Genomic DNA, 16,459 nt, shown 5'->3' on the forward strand with positions numbered 1-16,459 from the left:
GCCATCCTTAATCTCTCCACTTTGTTGTACTTGAAGAGGTTGAATTCTTGGAGGGAAAATTTCTGCAGGATAATACAACTAGATGTAGTTTTCATAGCTGGCAAGGGCTTCACTAATTGTACCCACCCCTCTCTTCTCCTTCTCTGTAAAATCTTCTAACCTGAAAAAAGGGTGATTGGGAGGAGCATGATCTGCAGAAGCCATGTCTTACCTCTCATTCTCCTCTTCGCCAAATCTACAAGGTTGATTTGATTATTTTTGCTTTGTTGTCATAGAGTCAATTCTTCTCCTTGATTTTTCTGGCAAGTTATATATTATATAACTCTATCTCTAGAGAATTTGTAGGGTGTAAGGTTTAGTTGATTCTTGTGGGTTTAGTCAACATCTAATCTACGACATTCTATAAATTTTTCCTTGCTAAGTTTTTGATTAGGGCAAAAACAGGTTTTGAAGGGACTCGAAACCCTTTATAACTAGAAAAAGATAGGATCTAGAATCCTCAACCAAAAAGTTGTCTAAATAAAAGGAATAGGAAAGCACCAAACAATCATGGGTAAAAAGGACACCCATAATAAAAAACAACAAAGTTGTAGAAAGAACAACCTGCAGCCAACCAGAAACCATCCCCTACCCAAGAACCATCAAGGTTTACATTTAGAATTGCTCTTATAAGGTCAAATATTCATATCAAAAGAACACTTAAAGGACTTCCACTTGCGCTGCCTGAACATGCCAATCCAACACACCAAAATCCCGAGAGTGAGATCCAGCAACCGCTATCTCAGCCTCACCAGAGCCAATAGACAACAAAGGCAAAACCCCAACATCACCAATCCGCCTCAGTCTGACAAACACAACCTCACCAGAACCAATAGACGACAAAACCCCAACATTAGTAGGCAAGTCAACAGATTTGGTAAAAATAGGAGTACTAGCCAAATCATTTTCACCAGAAGAAGCCTCTTGAGTCTCCTTCACACGGGAGACATCACGAGTCACATGCACAGTTTCAATAGCCCCACCAAGAGAGACAACTGGAGGGGATGCCTCAGGATCCTATGGTTCCAAATCAACCACCTTAGAAAAACTCCTAGGTTGATCAGGTAACTTCAACACCGTATAATGTTGTACCGATGTGCCTTTCCACCATGTAGCCTTAGTTGCCATTTTATCAAACCATAATGCTTAGCAACATGCCCAATTTTAAAACATCTTCTGCAGCAAAAGGGAAACCCTTCATATTCCAAAGATTGGACCCAAGAACCCTTTGAAGAATTAAGTAAAATTTCAATAGGCAGCCCATTTGAGATATCTAGGTCAACAATTATGCGGGCAAATGTGGAGTGGAAAATATCAGAGGATTCAACATCCACCATCAAAAAATCACCAAGGGCATCTCCCACTTCCTCTAAAAGAGAATCATTCCATAAATGAAGTGGGAGATTAGGAAGCCGAACCTAGGTTAGAATATTATTAAAAAATTTAGTAGAAGGGTTAAAATCAAAGTGCCAAGGCTTAATCGTCAACAAATTTTTTTCCTCCCAGCTAAAAAAGAGATCACATAAAATTTTGTCTTTGTCCTAGGCATTCTCAAACTTTGCAACAAAAAACCCCTTAGCCATGGGGAAAATATGAACTTTACCCATGATAAGAGGCTCCCAGTGTTCAGATATCCAAGCGTGTAGCTGAGGAAGAGAAGGCCAAAACCCCCTAAAGCAATAGATCACACCATGTAAAGAGAGGATAGAAGCATTATAAACAATTTCCTCTATCATATCATCTTTCATATTGATAGATATGGCCTTAGTAACCGGAATGAACCCAACAAACTATCTGGGTCGCGGCTTCTGAGTCACACGAGGCCACACACTAGCAGCAGTGGGATGAGAGGACACTGGGGAGCAACCCATCGCACCCAAAACCCCAACAGGAGCATCCAAGGGTCGAGAGGCATCAAACTCCCCCTGGACATGAGGATCCACACTAGGCATCATCTGAGCATGGCCTTGAACAACCAACACAACAATAGAGGAGACGAAAGCAAAGGAGGAAGAGTTTGAAATTTTTTGGGCTGGAAACATCACAGATCGAGTATGTAGATGTTATCCGGAAGATTTGATATGTATCTACTTCCTCGCTAAGTTAATATGGCTATATTTTGGGGATATTTGACCATTGGAACTTAGATGTTAATTAACTGAATTGTCTTCTAACTGATTCTTTTTCATCAATTATATATATTTACATATATTGAAAAGTTGGGAATGATCTCCATAGGTGGGTAAGGGTTGTTTCTCAAACAAATCTTTTGATTTGATTTTTATTGTAATTAGTTATAAACACAAGAATTGTCCATTTAATTTTATTAGAACTTAACTATAAAGTTCTATAAGAGGATATGATTGAGATTTTAAAGACAAAAGGAAAACTAGTAAATAAATAATAATGATAAACAAATGTATCTAACCGAGTAGGGTGATTTTTTTTTCGGAAAGATTTGCAATGATTATGGGTTGAACCAAGGAATGGTGTTTTCACCTATCCTAAAAGGGTTTAAATATGTCCAAATAACTTAATTAATAATTCTCCCCGCCCTAACACATGTAGCTAAGTTCAACAGTTTAGTTGTTAGATACTACATGCATGCACAAGTACCATTCCCAAAAGTTAATGTTAGTTTGATAGGAAGCTCTATCATGAGGGATGATAGCTTATCATGAGCACCGAGAAGCGCAAGCTTCATATGGCTGGGCAAATAAAATGCCTGGGTTATTTGTCCGTCTTCCAGATTGCTAAGTAAGCTAAGTATGGTCAAGCTATGTAAACTATGTAAAGGGCCTATGAGGCCTATTGTCAAAGATGTGACAATAAGTCGCCAAGAAAATGTAACTAACTAAAAAGTAAGGAAAATTACTAACCATTAACCTACTAACATGTGTCCTACTTGTGCTTGATTTGTAGATTGTGTGCTTTCATGCTTAGTTTTCCTTAATTTCATGAATGCTTGGTTAAGTTGATGCTACTTTAAGTTTTTCTAAGCTCACATTAATCATTCACATGAACCATTACGAAAGTGTTCTCTTTTGATGAGCTTTCCTTGAATGCATAATGAATTTCACAGTCTTTCATTCACACTAACTTATGGTTGTCTTTCACTAATTGATTGGAACATTTATCCATTTTATCATTCCTACTTTGTAACTTATGGATCTTATTTTATATCTTACTTTGTATTGAATGTAGTATTTTGCACTCATATTACTAGCAATTTGTTATTCAAAAGCATAATAGTCAACTTAAGACTTGTATTTATGATAATAAAAATTTACTTAGATTTAATTAGGAATCAATTATGTTAGTCATTTTGAGGTTAGGACAAGCGGGTCCTTACATTTGATGAGTCTCCATTTATGGGAGGATAAGAAAACCCAATTCTAGCTCTCTTAGCTTGATTGAGAGACTTTTGGCATCATGTTGTCTACTCTGCCTCTGGATATGCTACACAAAATTGGCATTTTTTCTATGGAGCCTTGGTGGAAAGATTGACACTAGTCTCCAAACATAGCCTTTTTGTAATTATAAGCCACACTTGGGTTACCATTGGCTTTCTCCTCATCTTCCCATGGTGCTCAATTTAAACCTTCATTTGCATTTATAGTGGCTACTTTTTTTGTGGCAACACAAGTTTCACAACATTTGGTTTTCTATTATTGAGCCTAAGCTCCCCCACTTTTCTTGGTGTATTCTTTTTCAAGGCTTGTCTTTGGGCTCTCACCTTCTGAATATGGGTGTTATCAATCCCCATTGTCCTTTTTATGGGCAACCAAAGTCTTTTAAGCATATTTTTTGGTACTGTCACTATAATCAAAACTTATGGAACTGGATTCATGATTTCTTTTGCCCCTTTTGATGTGAGCCTTTCTCTTGGCATATGGCTCTTTTGGGGGATTGGCCTCATTTCCCTTTCAAGTATACCCAAATCTAGTATGCTTTCAAGGTGGAGATCTTGTTTACTTCGTGGAAAGATAGAAAATCTATTTTATTTGCTCACAATTCTATTTACACCAATGTTTTAGTTTTTAATAAAGCATGTATTTGCAACAATGTCTTGTTTCGAACCCATTTTGGCAGATGTGCCTAGTTTATGTGTGATTATGCCTAGTTTTGAGATTGTTTTAATAAAATTGGTTCATTCCCCTATTCTCAACCTTTAATGGCTTATTTTTCCAAGACTAGGGTGCCCAACACCCCTATCCAAGCAAAAAGAGTTCAACTTTTGAAGAAATAAAAAAACACATTGCAAATAGTGGGAATTTATCTTGCTTTGTAGGCCTTCCCTGAAAAATTATTTTTTTCTATTAATAATAATTCAAAAAAGATCACAACAAGACTATATCAGCAACCTGACAGCAACATGAACAAAAGAAAACGTAGAGTAGTTGTCCCTAAACTATCAACTGTATCATCAACATGATATACATATTACATTGCTTTACATATCAAAATGGATTAGCTTCGAAAGTCTAAGAGAAGAAATATAAATATCAATTAATCTAAAAAGTCCATCAAGAATCCCATGACTCGATGATGTTGCTGCTACATTCAACACGATCAATCTCATATGTCCCTAGTGGAGGATCAACTGCTAGAGGGACATTCATTGCAGCTTCCCAGCTTGGTGCATCTACTGCTTTAATCTCTTTGTTCTTTGCTTTAATACCATCCTTATCAATTCCATTATCCTTCATAAACTAGTTCAAAATATCAAGCTCCTTTAGGTCCAACATATCTTTGTAGGTATTGAAGTAGTGGGCTGACCGAATGTTTGATTTGTAAATAAGAAGAGCTCCTTCCTCAACAAGAATCATAAATCTGCTTTTAGGTATTTCAAGCATGGCAGATACCTGCATCATTATAAGGTAATGTGTGAGTTTAATATTAAACTCAGTAAGCACTCTCCTATTAGCTTGGAAAACATCCTCATTTCTCTGTTTCCAGAGGAACCATAATACCTCGACAAAAAACACAACCCAAAATTTGCTTAGATTATGATTAAAAAACATTAATATACTCAACCAAGACCTCAATCCAAGATAACACAAGATGAGAATTCGAAACCATGGGGGAGCCAAAGAAAATAGACCAGACCAAACAAGCAAACTGGCACTCAAGAAAAACATGTTCAACTGTCTCAGGCACATTACACATGGAACAAGAAGGGGGACTAATACCAACAGAGGATACGACATAACCAATAGCAAGTTTATTGAGAAACAAAATCCACCTAAAACAAGACTTTTTGGGTTTGAGGGGTTGGCGCCACATCAAATCAAGAACAAAATGGCATTTAGAATCTGACCATTGAAGTTTCCACCTCTAGTTTAACCAATTAAGAATTCCCGAGTCCTCCCTCAACATATTATATAGTTGTTTAGTGCAAACATCCAATAATTTAGTGCCATCTTGCCACTTAAGTTTCTTGAGAAATGAATCACTGTGTAAGATCTTACCAAGAAAGAGACTGCCAGTGGCCTTAACAATCAAGGAATATGTTTTCTTGTGGGATGGAGGGATCCCATACTTGGCCTTCAAATCCTCCTAAGAGCCAAGATGGTTATCAATCAACACATCCTTAATAAGGGAGATACCAAGAGAAGCCCAATGCTTAGCAGAGTAGCTTTGGGTGAGAGCAAGGGGTTTGTTATTCATCTGAACACCCCATCACAAGGATCTATCCACCATAGAGTATGTGAGAGGACCTCCAGCTGCACCCTTGGAGCACAATAATCTTCAAACCTGAGTCGATTCTTTCCACAATGAAGCAAATATACTGGAACCAAAAACCTTGATATCAAAGTCCCCCATGAGCATGTCACAAAAGGAAATGTCTTTCCATTCTTTACCTTTTCTAATGGAAGATCTCAAGATATTATTTCTAACCAATACCTTTTAGGGCTCATTACCATTTAAGGCCTTGAAGATCCACTTAGATGCAAGAGCAGCCCAATGGGCTTTTGAATCTCTAAGCCCCAACCCTCCCAACTTATTGGGCATGCAACACCAATCCCAATTAACACAATGTGTCTTTTTTGACCCCAATCCATCAGACCAAAGAAAATCCCTTATAATCATGTCTAATTTGTTAATATGATAATTGGCAAAGAGCTAGGAAGAAGAATAATAAATAGTTTGAGAAGCTAATACTTTCTGAACCACCTGGACTTTGCTAACCAGAGAAAGCAGATGTGTTTGCCATTTAATATGTTTCTTTTAAAATTTGGAGTAGACCCACATACACATATCTTTTGTAGAAGGAGAGACAACAAAGGGTATCCCTAGATAGCGTACAATAGTTGAAGGCCCAACCCACACCCATCCTTGGGTAGAAATCTAATCAGGGGCTGATTTAGACCAACCAAGAATAGTGCACTTGTGAGGAGCCACCTTTGCCCCAGATGCCAAGAAAAAGAAATTAAGTCTATCCAATACATTATCAAAGTTTTCTTCAGAGATTTCCAAGAAAAGAGCAATATCATTAGAAAATTGAGCATTAATTAACTCATCTTGATTGGGGAGAGTAATACCTTTCGGTAGAGGTCCTAAAGATGAAGCTCTGAGAATATAGAAAAAAACATTTGCCACAATAACAAACAAGGCAGGTGAAATTGGGCACCCTTGCCTAATGGATCACCTTAAGAGAATAGGAAAAGATAAGTCTCCATTCACATCAATGACTATAGATGAATCTTTAAACAAAATGTCAATCAACTTACAAAAGCATGAAGGAAAGCCAAATGCTCTGAGCATTCCAAGAACAAAGGGCCACTCAATCCTATCATAAGCCTTCTCAAAATACAACAAGATCATAGAAGAGTTTTGTCCATCCTCTTTGGCCCAATTTAGAGCTTCCCAATTGGTGATCAGATTTTCAAGAATGTATCTCCCTTTGATGAATCATGTTTTGATTTTGTTTAATAAGCCAACAATCCTTATAGCAAGGGTTTTTGCAATGATCTTATATGATAGATTCAGTAATGTAATAGGTCTCCAATTCCTTACTAGGGTTTTGTCTCCACTTTTAGGAATCAACTTAATCACACCCCTGTTAATGTTCTTATGAAGAGATCCCTGCTCAAAAGAATCATTATATAGTGTTAACAGTTGAAGGCTAATCCACTTGATGTTTTCTTTATATAATTTTGTAGGGAGTCCATCAAGTCCGAGAGATTTCCCATTAGCAAGGGACCTAATGGTATCTTTAATTTTTTTAAAAGTGATCATCTGTTCAAGGGCCTTAGCATCAACTTTGGAGACTTTCTTGGGAATCAACCTCAAACAACATTCCAATGCCTCTTGATTCTTGCTGCCATGCTTGGAAGAAAACAAATCCTTATAGAAGTTATAAAATGCCTTTTTGATTTCCTCAACATTATTGGTAACACCATTCTTAGTCTGGATTTCATCAATTATCTCTCTTTTTTGTTTGGCTCTAATAATATTAAAGAAGTAGCTTGTGCCCCTATCACCTTCCTTAAGCCAATTCATCCTAGCCTTGATTTTTTGACCTTGGAATTTGTAATTATGAAGTTTCCTCAATTCCATCTTTGTAATACACAGTTCTTCTTCCAACTGCTCATGTCCATTAGACTTTAACAACCTTTCAGTTGCATTAAGCTTCTTTTGCAGATAGGTTTCAGTTTTGGCTCTATCTTTTGCATTATTTTCACCAACCAACTATAACATATTTCTCCAGATAAGAGTTAGGGCATCCTATTGCCTTCTAGGCCCAATATCCCTAATACAGAATATAGAGAGGCATGTATCCATCTTTATAGCATCAAGGGTATCACTATCTCAAAGAAGAGTAGTATTTAATTTGAAATTGTTTTCACACTTCAATCTGCTAGAGGGAGGAGTATCCATATCAAACTTGATTGAGGTTGAAATTGGAGAGTGATCTGATATAGTAACAGGAGAGACAACTAATGACATGTTTCCATTCGATTGTTGAAAAGAAAACATCATAGAATCCACATAAAATCTATCAAGTCTACAATAAACCCTTTGCCTACCTGACTGGTTGTTACACCAAGTATACCAAATATCAGAGCATAATTCCTTCATCCTCTCAAGAGGATCAACCAAATTAAGCCTTCTTTTAAACTTATCCCAAAAAAGTGTTCATTGCCCTTCCAAGAGTTTTTAGTGCCACCACATTTCTCCTCACTTTACTCAATCATGCTGAAGTCCCCTAAGAAGATCCAATGATCCTTAGGGAGAGAATGTTAGGATTCCCAAAGATACTGAGAGGGGAGGGGGGGGTGGGGGTGAATCAATATCTAACCGGTTAATGGATTTTTTAAAGTTATTAAATGAATTGCATGCCAAAACAGTGTACCGGTAAACAAGAAATAATGCAGTAAATAAGATCAGTAAACACAACATAGAAAGCACACCATAACATAATATTTTTAATGAGGAAACCCGGTGTGGGAAAAACCTCGGTGGGATTTGTGACCCACAATATTCGCTCACTGGCCAATAAGTGAATATTACTGATACAATAGGGGCTTGCACATGCAGGAAGGCTAACTACCTAAAGCTCACTGCTTAAATACAAAAGGGAAGTCTCACTGACTTACAAAAATGGATTACATAAATCCAATATCATGTACTACTTCAGTTCAACATCTACTATGCCAAGTTCAGTACCGGTTTAAGTTCATACAACTTCCATAAACCTTATTCCAAAATCCACCTTAATATTCGCATTTGCCTATTACATTCCTTCCATGCATTTCTCGCTTCTTACAAATGATTTGCAAGATCTCATACTTAAATGAGTCCTAATACAATTCGCCTTGTCAACTTACAAAAAGATTTTACAATTAAATACAAAATACAATAAACAAAATCTTGTCAGCCAGGGTGCCAGTAAACATCTTTGCCGATGTTGGTGCCTGTGTCGGTGTCTGTCGGTGCCATAGGATTGTAAGGTTGCCATCAATGACAATACCTTCAATCACCTAATATTTCTCATTGGAGTGTGCATTTGCCAACAAAGAAGTGGCAAGCCAATCCCAAAGAGCAACTCTCTCCCTGTAATCATTAGCAACATAAATGTTGTAGATGCCATTCAATCTATCAAAGACCTTGAAAGTGACCCAATATGCTATGACAGGGAGAAACCACATGAGAGGCAATCTTATCAGACCATTTAGGTCCAATAAGCATGAAAACTCCTCCTTTACCCTTTTCATGATCAGAAACAAAACAAGTAGCTTGATCCCATATAGATTCCATTATGGAGGAAGCTTGGAATCCAATGGCCTTAACTTCCTGAAGATAGATTGTGTAATGCCCCACCAGGAAACCCCGAATGGATTAAGCCATAACACAAGAATAGAGTGCAATAATTTTTTTTTTTAAAGATAAACACAACATTAAGATACAACGAGATATCAAAATTCTGATTACATAGCGGAAGACATCAACTAACACCTACAAAGTTTCCCAACATGATTACTTAATTACACATTTAACTTAACTCACACTAATAAATCCAATAAGCTGATTATCTTATAACGAGATAATTCTTAAACAAGGATAATTTCTTTTAGAAGACGAGAATATAAATCACAACATAATGTTCATCCATTAAGATTCATTCATACCTTGCATTCAAGCTTTTCATAAAAATATAAGCCATGCATCTAATATTCTAACACACAAGAATTTCATCATAAACTTATGAGATCTTTCCATGCATACTTAATTTCCTTAACAACAACTGAATAAAATCCATTATCCTAAGCTACATTCTTTCATGTTCCCATTTACTGTATTTTAAAAGACGATTGCATACATGCATCTACGATAAATCTCATCTAAACCACTTATGCATTCGATCAAAATGGCATTCATACATGCTAACATTGAACATGGAACATAAGAATAATAGCATCACATAACACCAAGATGATCTTGGAGTTCACCCCTAAAGGGCTACATCTCCGAGTCTGCTCAACTGCAAGACCCCTCTATTAATTAATAAAGTTAAGAATACATGAGGTTCTCATAATTTACAATCCCGCCATCAAGGCGAAACATAATCAATATACAAACGACCACATCGGTCAATAAATACATAAACGATCCTTGAAAAGGAAAGGATCCAGCTGAACAAAATCAAAGCTAATACAAAGGTCCATTAGATCATCCACAAAACTGAGTCATCACCACCCAAGGTCTAACATGAAACCAGGTACTCACAAGGGCATAGACAATAGGACAACTCCACAAAAGGTGCTCCTATCCAGGCAATACAACAACACAGTAGCGGACGTAGGGACAACTGTCATCACACAATCTAGTATGGCTACCCTGGCAGGTCTTCATAGGTTCCAGCCCCTTACACTGGGTTACCCTAGCAACCTAATCCGAACCTTCGGCCCATCCAAGCCTCATGTGGACCCACACATCCTTTCGTGAAGACAAGGATAATGGTTTGCCATTTCAGGCCTTCTCACAGCATGTCGAGTCTGTGTTAGCACTTGTCCCATGTGTGAGGCACAATTATCTTACTTAGAGATTAACATTCTAATCTACTGTTAGGTTATCACTTATTAGACTCACTTGCGACGGGTTACCCAACAGCCACTTTGGGCGCGGCCTCCAATCGAAAGCCACTTTCCCATACGACACTAGACTATACTTAGACGAACTCAAAAACCAAGGAATACACATGGTCAAGCAATCAGAGTTCAAAAAGGAGGGAACATCCATCTGGTCAAACATGACTCAAAAGAGGTACACTTACTGACGGTACTCTAACTAGAGACCTGACCAACTGTGGTCAACCACGAATCATCATTCGACACCCCAAAAAGGATATGACCAATACAACACCACAACAAAATAACAGTCAACTCGAAACCGAGGACAAAAACAGGTACCCAAATCAACCATGCGACAGGGTCCAATCAAACAAGTCGAAGCTTGCCATTATTTAAACAAAAGCGAATACAAAAATTAAACTCGCACAGGCAATAACTAGCAGATATAATCTTTCGAAAAGATTTAAACATTTGAATGTCGATCAAGTTTTCTAAATGATCTAAGATAGATTGTAGTTATCTATCTCATCTAGGTATAGGTTGTTCTTGGTTTTCTAACTCTCCAAGGTTCATTGCATTGAAAACACATAATAAGCCATAATGAGTTCTTAAACCAAGTTCACATGAATATAATCAGACAACCATTAACCAATTAAATAAGATATTTAATCTTCAATTAAAACATCATTGACATACTGGTTCAAAATAAATCCTACAAATTTGACTTTTCCAGAACCAATTTACACTATACAGATCAAGGAAATATACATATTTAAGGAAGCCAAATAAAAAAAATCCATTCCCAGATTAACAGATTGTTTCCTTGAGCATATAAAGAAAATTACTAAAATTAACTATTAATTAATGAATATATTTATTAATCCATGATTAATTAAATATAACAAATTAATAATTAATAGCGGAATTAACAAATTAAGTATTTAATTACAAAAATATGCATTAATAATAAAATACAATTTTGAAAATTAATTAATGTATATTGCCTCTCATACAATTAATTAATTACAACTAATCGTAATTTATTAAATAATTGCCATATTTAAGCTTTATTAAAACTTAATTTAAAAATCATGTTAATAATAATAAATTATTATTATATATATATATATTTTATTTATATAAAAATATATATTAAAAAAAACATTTCTTTTTAACGAAAATATTATATAAATATATATATTTTTAAATAATAAAAAAAAATATTAAAAAAAAACATTTTAATTTGCAAGAATACAAAAAAATACGGGGGAGGGTACCCACGTGGGCCCTCCCCTTGGGAGCTCACGCTTCCCCTTGGGGAGCACTGCTGTTCCCAAAGGGAGCACGCAGTCCCCTTGGGGAGCGCTGTTGTTCCCAAAGGGAGCACGCAACACCCCCTTTCCACGAGGGGGGGGGGGGGGGTGGTTGACCCTATATATATATTTCAAATTACTGTCTAAACATAGTAAAATAAATAAATAAATAGTCTCACAGAGACTTAAAACGAATTCCCAGCAACATGGGTTCTTTTTTTTTTTTTTTCTTTTCTTTGTTTTTGTTTTATAAAAAGTTTTCCAAAAGACAAACCCTCATTTTTTAAACAGTCTCATTTTGAGACTTAAAATGAAAATTTCCAATAAGAAGAGGTTTCCAAAATTGGAAGGATTTGTTGGAATAACCAACCAAATAAATAATCTTTTGGGCATAAGGAAGCTCATTTTTCATACAACAAACAAGCAATCAACCAATCTTAACCAATATCAACTAATTCCACAATGATTCATAACCTTGAGGCAATCAATGGAGAAATTAAAACCAAATAGCATGAAGAACATCCAATACCCATTTTAAAAAAAATTTAAACAATAACTAATTGATAACCAGAATTCCTACCTCAATAAGCATCCCTGGAAAGGATCTGATGAAGAGCCCCAACCTGCAGCTCAAGGAATCCTTCTCCTTCCAAAATCCCCAAATCTTTCATCCAAGATATTTTTCCCAAAAAAAATATTTTTTTCTCCAAAAAATTCAATCCCCAATATTTTCCAAAAGTCTAGGTTATATGGAAAAGTTTGACCAAAAATCTCATTTTTGGATTTAAAATTTTTATTTAAAATAAATCACAAAAATCTTTATTTTCCAACTATATCAATAAATTAAATTGCTTTTCAATTCAAAATTGATTTTCTCAATTAATTCAATTTAACCTTTCTATTTCCAAAATGCCAAGAAGATAAAATTAATTCTATTTCAATTAAAATTAAATCTTTCTTTTCTTAGGCATAAACATAATACATTTAATATTTAAATTTAACCATTTAATTGAACTTGCTCCCAATTTAAATCGAGCAATTCAAATTAACGATAAATCACATAAAGAAATCATGTTTAATTTAGTCCATTAATCTTTAATGCACAAACACATATTTAATCAAATTAAATACTAGGGACTAAATTACTCAATTTAACCATACACACCAAACACGCAAACCAAGAAGGTCAACCAGACAGACGACTCGCAAACCCAAACAAAAGGGAATACTAACGACGACTGACGATGCTCACTTGAGCACGACTATGATCAACTAGGGTCTTACGACCACCTAATCCAACTCTAAGGATTAAAGAGGTACACTCAAACCTGCAAATCCAGATGAAGACAAACCTCGCACTTATGCGGCGTTGTACCTAAAATCTCCTGCAACCAAGAGTCATACATGCATACATATATAAACTTAATGAAAGCGTTAGCTCGAGATAATAACACGAAATAAGATAATTAATTAATTTGCATACAAATTGGTGCGAAAACCACATTACCATCTATGCACTAAATCAAAACATATGACTATAATCATTATATTATGATAAACTAACCAAGGTCAAACCAAGATTAAAAATTGATTAGGGTAGGGGTACCAAGATTCCATTATGGAGGAAGCTTGGAATCCAATGGCCTTAACTTCCTGAAGACAGATTGCATCTTTTCTCACCAATTTATTACACCAAGCTCTAACAACGTACTTTCTGTTAGGCATTTCTAGCCCCCTGACATTCCAGCTTGCCAAATTCATCATCATATTAGACTTTTTGAGAGGATTGCTTCTGATTCTTGTATAGCCTGGTGAAACAATCAGGCATGTCTGCACCCTTCTTGTTTTGGTTCTTTCCTATGGATGGAGAGTTAGAAAGAGATTGCCTATCCATAGTTTTTCTTTTCTTCTTTGAGTTTTTACTTACAACATCAACAAATTGGTTATCATCACCAACTATCAAAGCTTCTTTTGGGACATAGGGGATTATCTGCTTATTAGAGGCACCTTCAAAGGAGGAATCCATGAACTCGGGTGGAGGATCATTGTGATCCAAAGGCTCATTCTTAGAGCTTCTATATTTCTCTGCTTTTTCCTTAATGGATTCCAAAGCTATGGGTGGATTCACAATAGTGGTTCCCACTTTTCCTCATGAAGAAAAATCACAGAGGTGGGGAATTTTTTTTAAGGTGGATTCGTACAAACTAAGGGTGTTTGAGCGAACTACCCCTGCGGGTTCGCTCGAACCCCCTTATGGGTCATGGTTCGAGTGAACGATAATTTAAAATTAGGTTTGCTCAAACCATATAAAATATTACATTTTAAAGGGGTTCGCTTGAACCCCCCCTTCGAGCGAACCCCTTTAAAACCAATTTTTTTTTTCTGTCATTATATATACCCAAAATGACAGTTGAGATGTCATTCTCAACTGTTAATCTGGGCTCCACTAAAGTGGTTAGAGAGAACCCCCCTATAATTTTTTTGTCAGCAGTCATCAACACTCAACATTTGTCATTCGACCTAAAATGTTTTAGGTGCACAAAATTACCCATTTTCTTATTTAATTATGCTAGTTTTTTGTATTTTTTGATTTATTGTTTAATTTATTAAAAAAATAGTGAATACAAGAGTTTTTTTTTGTTAAATAAATAATTATATATTTAATATTTTTATTGAATATTTTAGAAAAATGTTAGAATTTTTTAAAGAAAACTTAAATAACAAATTTTATTTTAGAAAAAAAACAATAGAATTTAAAAAAAATAGTAGAATTTTTTTAGCAAAACTTAGCTTACATTACAAAAAAATAGAAAATTTTAAACTGTGTCCACTTAAGTCAACTTAATATCAATTTAAATTAAAACCTATATGACCCCTTTTAACATCCTAGTACACAACATGACCCCTTAGGACACCATAGGACATATGGTGTCGTAAAGGGTCATACTGTGTTCTAACACCATGTGTGACCCCTTAGGATCTCTATCGACACCAAATTACCCCTTAAGACAACATATGAACGACTAGGACCATATGTTGTCCTAAGGGGTCATGCGGTGTTCTAACACCATGTGTGACCCCTTTGGACATCATATGACACCTAGCGACACCACATGACCCCTTAGGACAACATATGAACTATTAGGACCATATGATGTCCTAATGGTTCATATGTTGTCCTAAGGGGTCATCTGGTGTCCTAACGCCATGTGTGACCCCTTAGGATCTCATACGACACCTAACAACACCACATGACCCCTTAGGATAACATATATGGTCCTAATGGTTCATATGTTGTCCTAAGGGGTCATGTGGTGTCCTAACATCATGCGTGACCCCTTAGGACCTCATACGACACCTAACAACACCACATGACCCCTTAGGATAACATATGAACCATTAGGACCATATGATGTCCTAATGGTTCATATGTTATCCTAAGGGGTCATCTAGTGTCCTAACACCACGTTGTTAGGTCCAACCAGGAAAGCTAATGTACTAAGAGGGGAGGGGTGAATCAGTACTTCAAAACTTTTCTTCAATAATAACTTAACTGATAAACATAAACTGAATACTGTAGATCTCATAATATATAATGCTAAAACATAATAACATTCATACACATTTCACTCCATAACACAATTATTTTGGTTACGCATAAACTCTTGGTTAGAGAGAAAAACTGTGGTGGGGATGGCACCCACAACTTCACTACTACAATAATAAAGGTTGCTCAGTTAGAGCTACATGTTTAGCTATTTCTGATAGCTTACCCTGTTAGGAGTATCAAGATCTTTAGATCTACCTTGCTAAAGGGTTTCACAATACTTATACAAAATGTTGCACCTGATTAAAGGCTTTACAATTTATAGACTTTGTTAGAGTGTTTTACCCTATTAAAGGTTTCTATTAAAACTCAAATGATTCAATAAAATCTTTACAAAATATCTACAACTTTACATCTGAAATGTTATAGCAGACTCTATGTGCTCAATATGACATTACCTTGCTCATAGCATACCTCGGTAATAGATAAATCAACTCGGTAACCCCTTCTATTTACTTTGTCCCATAAACTGTTCTTTGAAGACTTTCTCGGTGACCTCTGAATATCTTTGCCATTCTTAGCAGTCACAACACATTGTCTCTCCTCCTTTGATTTTCCCTTTTAACTCTTTTTATCACGCATGTCTGTCCTCCTCTGATTTTCAAATCACTCTATATAAATAGATCTTTGGGACGGTGATCTTGTTCATGCTTAGATCTTACAAACAAGATTCATCAAATGAATAATCATAGAAATTATTTCATTGGATAAACTTCCTCAAAATCATACAAAATCTTGAAGTGCAATTCCCTATGTGATAACGGTTCACTGTTCCTCGATTCTTGTAACACGTTTCCACACATGTGTCCAGGTTCATTGAATCTGGTAACACGTTTCTACTTGGTGCAGATTACTCGGTATACCTTCTTTACTACTCGGTAGATAGCTCGGTGTATACTTAACTCTGTGACTCCTTTCTTCTG

Source organism: Cryptomeria japonica, chromosome 9, assembly GCF_030272615.1.
Source record: "Cryptomeria japonica chromosome 9, Sugi_1.0, whole genome shotgun sequence".
NCBI classification, from domain to species: Eukaryota; Viridiplantae; Streptophyta; class Pinopsida; order Cupressales; family Cupressaceae; genus Cryptomeria; species Cryptomeria japonica.